Source organism: Malurus melanocephalus, unplaced genomic scaffold (genome assembly GCF_030028575.1).
Source record: "Malurus melanocephalus ecotype Western Australia unplaced genomic scaffold, MMel_1.1 scaffold_3, whole genome shotgun sequence".
In the NCBI taxonomy this organism is placed as follows: Eukaryota; Metazoa; Chordata; class Aves; order Passeriformes; family Maluridae; genus Malurus; species Malurus melanocephalus.
The window spans coordinates 4,019,134-4,030,914 of record NW_026623235.1 but is presented as its reverse complement, the minus strand read 5'-3'; positions in this window follow the sequence as shown (position 1 = coordinate 4,030,914).

Here is an 11,781-nt window from a genome sequence, read left to right as displayed (position 1 = left end):
CAGTTTGAAAAATAAAAGTATCGTGAAGTATGACAAATGTTTCTYTGTGGTCTTGTGTTCCCAGTTCATGATTTGTTTATCTCATGGTTTCATACGTACTACTGTATTCACATATCAGAAGTATTCGTTCAAAAACCTGCAGTATTTTGGGAAGAAGAGGGATGTTTTTCACATTTTGTTCAGTTAAGTGGGAATTGGGCAGATGCAGAGTATAGAGCTGAGAAGCAGAAAGATTTAGAGACAGTCATTCCAGTCTGTTCCCAGATGTTAAGCTGGGTAAAAAAAGGAGATGATTCTTATTTTATTGGGGAAGTTTTGTTGGCTCTTTTATTGTTCCTTAGGTTAAATACTGGAAAATTGTTTAAAAGGTAAAATACCACAGTTTACACTGGATATTTAAGATTAGGCAAAGGCAAGGTTTGTTTGATCTTCATGAGCTCTGGTCTAGAGGCTTACAACCCTGAAGAAAGCTGTTTACAGCTTTGCCATCCAGCAAAAGGGAGCAGCCTAAGGCTTTACCTCCAGCTAGGGCTGGTTCTCCTCCCACACCCTGGTGATTACCACAATGTCCATCTATCAAAACCATGGCTCCCCTCAAACAGCAGCTTTTTAGTGACCAGCTCTAGACTGTTGTTGACTGTGCAAGCTGCACTGCTCTTGGGAAAACTGCAGGAAAAATATCAGCAATCCTTGCAGGAGAGGAAGAGCACAAACATGACCTCTCAGTTCAGGGCAGAGGGCATTTAGCTGGGAAGGAAGTGGCCTGGCCTCTCTTCCTCCAGAGCTGTTCTCATATTTTATCCAGTGCCTGGTAACGTTACAGAGCAGGGACAGGAACAGGGACAGCAGGGACTGCCCAGAGACTTCTGACCTCCTCTTGATTTACWTATCCCTCACTGAACATGGTGAGTTCCCACCAGGTCCTGATATTGTGCATCCCAGAAAAATGTTTTTATTGCTAAGATATAACTCATGAGGCAGCAGCATCCCTSCTCTTGTCACCTGAAGGAAAGCAGAATTGTTACTGTGTGTGTGGAGGTGGCTGAATCTGCTGTCTGGTGCTYCCACAGCAAAGCTGGCACCTCAGTCTGAACCTCTGAAACGGTTTAGGAGGTGCAAACCCCAGTTTTGGCATCCCAGTCRATTGCAGTGTCAGTGAAGTGTCCAGCACCTTCATTTGTAAGACTGCACATCCAGGACTGACAATGTCTAGGTCTGTAAAGTAATCCAACTTCAAACTGAAGTCCTTTGCCACTGCAGTAAGASAGAAGGTTCAGAGATCTTAACAAGCACTGTCCTAGAAATAAGTTTGGTTTGGTGCTTTTTCCTTTCCTACTGGAATACATTGGTGACTTCCTCCATTAGGAATCCTTTTGGAAACCTCCAGCCTAAACTTCATTGCCAGCCTGTGCCCATGTGCTCTTGAATGAGCTCTTCTACTTCTCTGTGTTCACAGAGCATAATCACAGTTTTTCTCCATGAGTGTTTGCTCCAGGCTAAGCCAGATGCTTCCAATATTGTCTTGTAAGGCAGGCATTCCTGTTGCCTGTGCCCTTCATAGCTCCTCTAGCTCAAAATCAACTTCTATGAAAATGGATATTTAAGAAAAAATGCATATCAAATACTGTTCCTCCAAACAAAATCCTTTACCTGTTCTGATTGAAACCTGGAATATCAGTTATATTCTKCACTCACAGGAATATTTCTCCTTCTAGGCCATGTGTATGCCTGGCTGCCTCACAGTAGCAGCTGGAATACATCAATCGTTTTCCTCTTCTGTTCTCAAATCACAATACCATAAAGTTTCAGCCTGTTTCAGTTCCTCCAGCATCTGCACCTTCCTGCCATAAAAAAACCAGCAGCATGTCCTGGCATATAGGGACAGTAAAGCAAAGCAGTATGGAACCACTTTGTATGGACTCCCCTTGTAGACCAGYATCTTTTTTCATTTGCCCCAAACCCAAATGCTCTTTGGTGGCCAAAACACAGTGGTTTTCTTGCTGGATCTGAATGGCCTTGCAACTTTCAGAGTCCCAGAGGTTGGGCATCTCAGCTGCTGTTTGTTAGGCACAAGTGCTATCCCATTTCCAAGAGTGCTAGGTGTTTGTGTGGAGGCTAATTACACATTGTATCTATTATTATTATTATTATTATCATGATCATGATCATTATCATTATCATTATCATTATCATTATCATTATTATTATAATATTTCATCATGATCTGTATTGTACCAGAGCTATAAGTACAAGCACCATCATGCTAGGCACCATCATGTAATCAGTTTTTTTTTCCAAGAGGTGATACAAGTATTTTATAAATACCTGGAGAAARTTTATGCTGAGGTTTTAACCTTTCTCCTAGTCAGAAACCATTTGCTGTTAAGTCTTACAATTTTTGTTTCAGGTAAGCRCCTGTTTTGTGTGTGCCATCTGACACTTCTTGATTCTCTATCTGAAATATTAAAATTCAGAATGGAAACAGAACTCAGAGCTGAAATTGTTCCAAGTTTAGAAGTGTCTGCAACAAGTTCATATTAGGGGCTTCTGGTGGCAATTTCATTGAAGCCTGTGAGATGCTGTGGAACGTTTTCTGGCTATGTATTGCAGGTATAATTTAAGAGAACACWGATTATTTTTTGTTTTTTATGCTGTTGTCTTTATCTTTACCACAATTAAAATACTGACCCTTTTTTCACAAAAAAAAGAAATACTTTTGGTAAAACTGATTTTTATTCAGAGCTCTCAAGACCTACAAGAAGCAGATCAAAAGCAGTACCATTCTGCAGAGAGATTGTAAGGTACAGTGACAAGGTTGTGGTCAGACTCTGCCCACAGCACAGTGAGGGCATSAGGAATCAGGTTTTACATTTCCTTCTGATGTAGGTCAGACTAAACAACACAGTCTTTAGAGCCTTGGCCTGGGCTGCATCWCATTGGAGGTGATTTCACAACCCTSTTTCTTATTTATGTATTCAGTACAACTGTGGGACTTTGGAGGTGGATAGAAGGATTGCCTGGAAAAATAAAGACTATTAAAACACATCTTGATACAATTCTCTTGCAATGATTTTCTGGATGCAAATTTCAAACAACTTCAAAAACATGAAATCAAACAGTGGAAAACAGACCTGCAAATGGCACTCAGCAGAGAAAGACCTGTAGGCTGGAAGACTGGTCCTCACTGCCTGTATCTCAGCTGCCAAAGTCATATATGGGAACTGTTGCTTGTGCAGAGCTCCATTATGCATACAGAAAAAAAAATAATATTCCACTGGTCTTTGGGATCTTTTCTGCTGGGTCGTGACCCAAATATCTTACTAATAAATTTCTGTCACTTCCAGCTTCCCAGTCTCCTTATCTTGTGTTACTGTATTCCTATTATCTTATTGTATTGTTTTGTCTTATTGTACTCCAGTACTTGTCCTGTTGTATTCCTAGAAGTGAAATGTAAATTACATTTTCATCTGAAATACAAAAACAGCTAGAAATGACCTTGTGAAAGCAAAAACCCAGGGCAGCTTCTATGACAGCTCATGTCAAAAACACAAGAGGGGAAAAAGAGGGTCTGAGGGATCATAAGCTAAGATGGTGGCTGATATTTTAAGTAAAAGGAAAGCAGTTCCTGTGACACAAGTTGTTGAATCACAGTCCATATAACCACTGCCTATTTAATTATTATTAATCATTGCAAGTAATTTTGGCTATTTAAATGCAAGAAAACTGTCTGAAGTTACTTCACTCATTATTTTTTTTCCCAAGGGATAAATTCAATCCTTAATTTATATTCCCTTCAGAGAACATAATTCTCAAAGCTGTGGAATCTAGAAGTGCTTTGAGCCAGGTAAGGTCCGTGTACACATCCTGTGTTGAGGATGATGAGGAGAGCATTGTAAATGAGTTACTCATGAGCTTCCTTTAACCCTTCCTCTAAGGGTTAGTAGGAAGTGAAGACCTTGGATGCACAAAGTGTGGATCTGGCACAGAGAAATGCCTAGARGAATCAKGATGGTGTTCCTATGATGAYCCAWAGTGGYTGTARCATCCACTGACCTTTCCATATTTGSTCTGTAGAGAAGGTACACATTTCCACTGCAGCCATTCCACCCCCTGCATGGCTGATTTCACCTTATTTCAGAGTTAGCATTGATTGTTTGGCTCAAACATTTTAGTTCCCTGTGTGATTGTGAGTGGAACAGCTCCTACTGCCTTGGCAACATGGAGCCTCCTCCAGCTGCTGGAACCAGCACACCCAGCCTCTTCAGAGGTGGGCTCTTGGGTTTCACAGCACTTGTTTTGACCACRGATCCCAGGTAAAATGTGATGTACTGGTTACTTTCTTCTGTGGGGATTGTAACAAGATTAATAATATAATTCATAATTCATGGCATCAAGACACCTTCTAATGGAAGGTTGTTGGAACTGGATGATATTGAGGGCCTCTTCTAACACAGACCCTTTCATGGTGATGATTCAACTCTTAAAGCAAATAAAGAGTGAGAMTGATAAGGGAACCTGTTTGAATCACCCACCACACAGGCAGCTTTATCAGTGACATTTCTAGGCTGGGAAGGATTGAATTTGCAGTAATGTTAATTGCTCCCTTTTAAAATGGATTTAATCTTTAATTAGTTATTTCCTTTTGTAGAAGAAATTTTTGCAGGCTGATTGCCTGATCTCCTGGCATTGGAGAGGCTCTGTTGTCTTTCTTCCATGTGCAGTAAATACAAATTGGGCTAAATCCCAGTGTTGCGCCAGGATCTAACTCCCCATTATCCCATGCTCCCACATGCCAAGTGCATKCCCATTGCCTTTGGCTGCAGCCTTCTTTTCCCACAGACTTCCTGCAAATTCCTCTCTCTGTGGTTAGGTGCACCTCCATCAGAAACCAGGGTGGATGCAGGATTCTTGTTTCATGGCAATATGGAAAACGACTGCCCATAATGACCTTGTCAAGCAATGTTATAGATCTGTGCCAGGGTCTCCGAGTTTCTTCCAAGCTTACTTTTCTATGAAACTGGGTTTGTCCCAGGCCATGAGTACACCATGTGTGAACTGCAGGGATCACAGGAGGCCACAAATGAGCATTGTCTGGGCCTGGGACACATACATGCAGATGTTGTCCCAGATGTTTTATGTTCATCCCCATAACAGTGGGGATGAAAATGCCTTTTCAGTGCTGACATGTTACAAAGATTGCAGAGTTGTTCCCTGTCATCACTGCCATCCGATATGGACCCATTTCTCTGGCTCAGCAGATGCTCCTACAGCTACAGCTTGAGCAACTCATGGGCACTAATATCTGGAAAAACAGAGTCCAGCACCTCAGTGGGGTTCTGATGGATCACAGCCCCTCCCCAGCCTTGTTAGTGCTGTGCTGTGCAATGTGGCCTCGGGCTCCTGGGACATGGGACTGCCGTGTGGTCTCCCCCACCACACTGCTCCACATCGGGGCACGCTAACCTCCTGCAATTAAGAAATGCCACATCTTCCAGCAATCACTTTATCCACTGTCCGTGAGYGAGGCTGCTCTGAAAGCCATCCATCCTTGCCAGGAATCCTAGCAACTCAAAAATCCGTGCTGCTGAAGCTCTAGAAGCTCGCATGGACACGGTGGGTGTGTGAGCAGCCCCGCTCTGGGCTGGCAGCATTCCCTGAGCTGCAGCACTGGGGCAGCCCTGGCTCTTTGTGCCATGGAAACTGGGGCAGCCCTGGCTCTTTGTGCCATGGAAACTGAGGCAAACAGAGGCTGAGTAAGTAGAGCAGTGCTACACAGCAAGCCTGTGGCAGAGCTGGGAACCAAAGGCAGACTTTGTGACTCCCTGTCCTGGACTTCAGCTACCCACTGAGCTCTGACGTGSGACGGAGTGAATCTCACTAGAGACATCAGATAACCACAGTTTAATTTGGTTTCTGTGTGCTCTGTGCCCTGGGGAGATAGCAGACCTCTGGCCACAAAAGGCAAGTTATTGAGAGATTTGCTGTTAATTCCTCCTTATGAGGTCCATCTTGTTATGTTTGGAGTTGCCATAGGTTTGTGTTTGTTTTGCCTGTTTTTTTTGCATGCGGGGCTTGTGTATTTTATTAAGCCCTTGGCTAGTATCTTGTGCATGTTTAAGGTTTTATAAAGGCTTCTTTCGAGGTTATTCATTCTAGCTTTCAAAGGTGGCCTATTCTGAAGACGTGCTATTGAATGCCAATCTTTGATAGATTCATGTCACACAGGGGAAAACACCATTTCTCACAGGCTCATAATTAGTGTTCCCAAAGGATTCCCCAGCTGCTTTTCATAGCTCTGTGCTCACATTGACCTTGGACTTCAAATTCTCTATGGCTGCTGAAATACAGTCATCAGAGAAACTGAGGGACAAACCTCCTTTTATTTGCATCATTTCGACAAGAAAAGTCATCCAAGAGATACATTACCAGTACCTTGTATTTTGGATCTGCCACTGCTCTGCTGGAGACCTGACCTTTCTCTGCCTCATCTGGCTTTCTTCTCTGCCTTGTCTGGTCATGCTGTGGGCAGTAGAAGGTTTTTGATGATCTTAGTTATCACTTTGAGACTTTTCATGTTCTTAGGTTTTGATAGTTATGTCCTTAAAAATTCTGCTTCAGACACACAGGAAATTAATTAGTTTGAGGAACAGATTTGCAATATTTTATTAGAAAGAGAAAAGAGCTGTACTTGTGCTTTTTCAACACAAGTATGAGATGTATAAGAGTATAAGACACTTGAAATTTAAAAGATTTTTTTTTATCTACTTAATATGAATCATGCAGCATGTGTTTGTGGGTTGATTTGAGTTCTGGAGAAGAAATTTATATTATTTCACTCTATATATAAAARCAAGAGCATCACTTCCATTAGCACATATTCTTCATCTGGGAAATGCTGAATTTTATTCTAACTGCAGTTAATAAGATCTACAAAAAATAAACTTTACTTAAAAGGATATGAATTGATAACAGACATAAAAAGTTAATATTTTCYTTAAGGCTGAAAACAGTTTCACTTGCACTCCTTTAGTGATGTCACTGTTTTTTTCATAAATAAATGAGTTCCAAGAACAGATGTCTTATAATTTTTCAGCTGCCTCCCCCTCGTGGTAAATCTGGTAAACCTCTAGAAAACCTCTTTTCATGGAAACGGTGAAAAGCTGGGTAAAGCTCACCACTTGCATTTCAAGAGGTTTTTTGGTTGGTTTCTTTTTTTTCAGTTGAGGAGAGGGTTTGAAATGCTGAACAAATGTGAATTAAAGCAAGAACGTATCAGTTCATTCCAGGAACCAAAAGCCCAAATAAGCTTAAATTGAAGAACACAGATACCTCAAATAATTTTGTGTAACAGCTGCAGCTGCCTTGAGGCTTTTCCTATTTCTCAAAACAATGCTCTTGCCCTTTCCTCTCCCCTCCCGTTTCCCACAGGCCTGAAGGCTGCAGGAGAAAACTTTTTTTTGTGTGCCAAGTGCCAGGGAGGCAGTGCAGGGACTCACTGCCAAGCCCCAGGGCTCCTGGTCTTTCCTGTCTCCTGGAATTGGGGTCTTGTCACTTTGCATGGGCTGCAGATACTGATCCCTTTGTGGTTTTTTCACTCTGATATGGAAGTTAAAATGCTYGCTACAGCTTGGAAGAGGAAAGATTTGGCAGCCACATTGAATAATGGTTAGTGCAAGTGGGGGATGGCTATTTCTTTCACAAACATCCCAAGCAAGGGATGCAGAGCCATATTCCACCAGGCCCTGTGTAACCCAAAGCAAGGTGGTTTGTAATCAGATTAAGTTTGACTGTTTTGAGTACATCTGCATCAGACACAGAGAGCAACCTCTTCTCGGTGGAGCAAACAGTCACCATTCCTGAGACCATCATTTTCCCTGGGCTCCTTCTATTCTCCAAAGGCCTTTTGTAGGGCCTGAGACCTCTCCTGTTCCTGAAAAGAAAGCATATTGCTTCATTTCCTCTGCAACATGATCCTCTGAAGTGCAGAGAGGACTTGAAAGGGTAAAGCTGAGAGGAGCAGGAGGAGGAGCAGGAGGAGAGCCTTTGTGGTAAGGCTGTGGATGGTGACTTAAGAGAAATGGCTCATTTCCTGGGTTTGCCACTAATTGTGTGTGGTGGGGAGGAAGMTGCTCAWAKATTCTGAGCTTTTAGTGCCTTGTGTGCTAACCAGAGAAAAGGGCCTCTTCTTCCCTTCATCCTTTGTACCTTTCCYACTTAACTGGAAAGTCTGGGATGAGAAACTTTCTTCTGCATTGTGTATCTACACAAAGCAAACAAAGGTCCTGGAGGAGTCTGGAGCCTGCCATAATGCCAGTCATAATTTAGATACCTTAAAAAACTTGGCTTCTGTCCTCCCCTGCTGTTGTCCCCCTAACCAGTGGCACTTTTCATAAGCAGCTCCAGTTGGTCTCATCCTTTCTGGATGCATCGCTGCCTTCAGCAGCAGCCACCAAGGTTTTCCTTGACAAGTCCAAATGGGCCGTAGCCGCCAGGTGTCCCCCTTCGCCAAGGTTTGCAGGAGAGCTCAGCCACGCCGCTGAAATCCGTTTTTCATTGTAAATTTGAAGTGAAATAGTGCTTGTAATTCTGGCCCCAAGTGATAGACTCTGTTGTCTTTCCTCTAAGCAATGCAGCGGTGACAAAGGCAGACAGTCCTGTTATGAGAACAGCAGAATTTAATGTACAATTGCAAACTCACAGCCCAGAGTGAGAACATAAGCTGCAGAATGCTAACGGTATATACCTTCATATGTTAAAATTCTGATTCTTTTCCCCAAGAAGGTGCATTTTGTTTCTGACGCAGGCAGTCTAACATGTGACAGTCTAAAAAATTCAGTTTTTRCAAAGCAGTGAGGGTACAACTTTCCAAGCGTTTCAAGGATTACACTTGTATATGAAGGCAGTTCAAAGAATCTATCCTCAATCTAGATAARGATTTCTGGGTTGTTCCTCTTTGCACCACCTCTCAACTTTATAAAGTGCAATTCTTTAAGTAAAAAGAGAGAGGAAAAAACGCCAAACCAACCCAAACTAGCAATCCTCCCACAGGGTCTAACATGTTTATTTTTCTTTCCTGATGATCAGGGCACAATCCTGGGTATGTGCAGCCTCAAGTCTTTGTTGGTTAATGGATATTTTCTTTCTGAATTTCTATGAATCAAGCAATGGGAGGTGCTGAGCCTGGATCTTTCATGAGCCAGACCCAGAGGTGTTGGAGAGCAAATCTCCTTCAGTTAACACATTGTCCTCTCTTTTCTATGTAATTTATTATATACTTCTCAGTATCCTTTATCTTTAACCTTCAGAAAAATTAAAGTTGACATGCTTTAAAAAACGCTCCAATTAGCTCCAAGAGAATGGGCTGCAATGGATGCAACACATCCTGAAGGCTGCAAATCTCGTGGAGAAGGGGAGGAGGCAGAAGGTGCTTGGGGTGCACATGGGGTGCATGGGGAAGGCCTCTGGCAATGGGACATGCAGGAACACCCATGATTTGCCTCTTGAGGGCACAGGGGAAGGAAATAATAAGGAGTAGGATAAGGAAAGCATGGGAAAAATGTGGAAGAGGGTGGGAAACAGTCCTGGCAAATGGTGATTGCATGAGGGGCTAACGAAGAGGAGAAACAACACATGTGACCAGAGATCCAAGTCCCCCTGTGTGAACTGAAATGCTGTATTGTGAGGGAAATACTCAATTCTAACACTGAGCAAAACAACAACCAGATTAACATCCATGAACACTGAAGAATTTTAGGACAGTGGAGCACTTTTCTTCACTATTTTAGTGTGACCATTTGTATGTCCAAGGCAGAAGAAATCTTCTTGGGATACAAAAAAGTGRTGGGGGTTGCCTGTTTGCTCATATACGAATGATCCAATTAAATCAATTGACCAGCAATGACCATTCAGTGCTGTTTCTCTGAGTGGAGAGGTTCAGTATGAGATGAATTTGGTGTTCTCCAGCAAGCTCACTGGCAGGCAATCTGCTGGGCTCYCTCTACAGCCCATGGAAGACATGAGATTCTAAACATGTTTAATGATAAAGAAACAGAATTAGCTGTAATGTTATACATTCATAGAAATAAAAATTGTAACATYTGGGATTTAAACAAATATTAAAAATATTTACTAGCTATTTGCAACTAAACTCCTCCTGTTGCAGTTGCRTGGTAGGCCTCTGGACTGATATCAGTGTAGTATATCTGGTCATAGAACAGGTGTAATGCATAAACTGGGAATGATAATGGRAAAATCACAGCACAATTTTCCCTCAGGTCACACTAAATTTCGTGCCTGCAATAGACAGCTCATGTTACAAAATTTAGCATGGTGGACATAAGTATGGTGGAGTATAGCATGGTGGAGAATGATTGTTTGAAACAAGAGTCAATACAGAAAGCTTTGGTACAAAAGAATTATTTTATTATTGCTTTAAAAAAAGAAGAAATGTAAATTTCAGTGTAGTGAGTTCTCAGAGGAGAAAAATAAAATGTTATTTCATGAAGTTCACAGTTGTCATAATATGTAAATAATAGGACTAGAAACAGTAAATAAATTTTTTCCATCCATCTTCCCACACACCTGGAAATTATTGAAAATAGAGTGAAGGAAAATTATAGCTTGGACTAGAAAGAAWAAAAWWRSMAMMWTTCYATTTTTCCTGAAGATTTTTTTATAYATGATACTAYTCCCAGAATTATACTAGAAAACAGAAATGGGGAGATTATTATCTCAGTGAAATCAGTTGTGGAATTCTACTCATTCTGAGGTTTTCACTCTGGTGTCAGGCTTCAGTTGAAGAGGCTGTCAGCTGGTCTCCTTACATAGTCAGTGAAGGCAAAAAAAGACATCTTTTCAATGTCTTTGCTGCCCTAGAGAAATTCAAAGCAGATTAAATGCAAGAAGTGTGCTGCTTTGATGAAGGCCTAGAGATGAAAGGGTCCTGGAAGTAGCTATAAACATCTCTCAGGCCACCTGTGCTGTAGGGTGTAACACTGGGTATCACCAACATCAGTTATTGAAGGTGCACTCAGTCTACCAACTGTTAATACCAAAAAACATTCAATTACTTATTTTTGGGGCAGTCCTTCACTGGTATTAGCAAATGAAAGGTACATTTATTCAGAGAACATGGGATGAAAAAGTCAGCCAGTGTATTTTGTGCTTGTTTCATCAACACAGTACTCAGTACACATAGCTGTATGGACCCACACATAGAATATTGCGCGATGTTCCCTGAAATGCTCAGATATAAATCCTTGGAGACATGAAAAGCAATTGCTGACATCTGAATAATTTAATTTTTCTCAATCTGAGTAATTTAACTTTGTTTCTTTAGGAAATAACAGCTCTACATGAGAAATGTTCAGGATTTTACCACTGAAGTTTACTTGTATAAATGTCACAGGTTTGACACACCATTGTTTTGTTTTAATTAAATCAGTGTCAAGAGCTTTTTCAGGAATAGGCTGAAATTAGCCCAAAGATTAAGGTAGTAACTGTCCATATTAAAGTAAAATGAATCTAAATGCATATGATCAAACTGATAGCAGATGAAAAGCTATAGCAACTGAGCTGAGGTAAAAATAGCCACTGAACTGGTATTATATGTATAGTCTAAAAGACAGTAAAACTGTATCAGATCTTTGGCTCTTTTTGTCCAGAGGAAACATTTMTGATCTGTTCCAAAGGATATTCTTCCCTGCTGAGATGCTATAGTAACGTAAGGAGACATTGGGGCTGTTGTAGTTCTGGTATCTGTAAAGATGGCCACTAAGGATT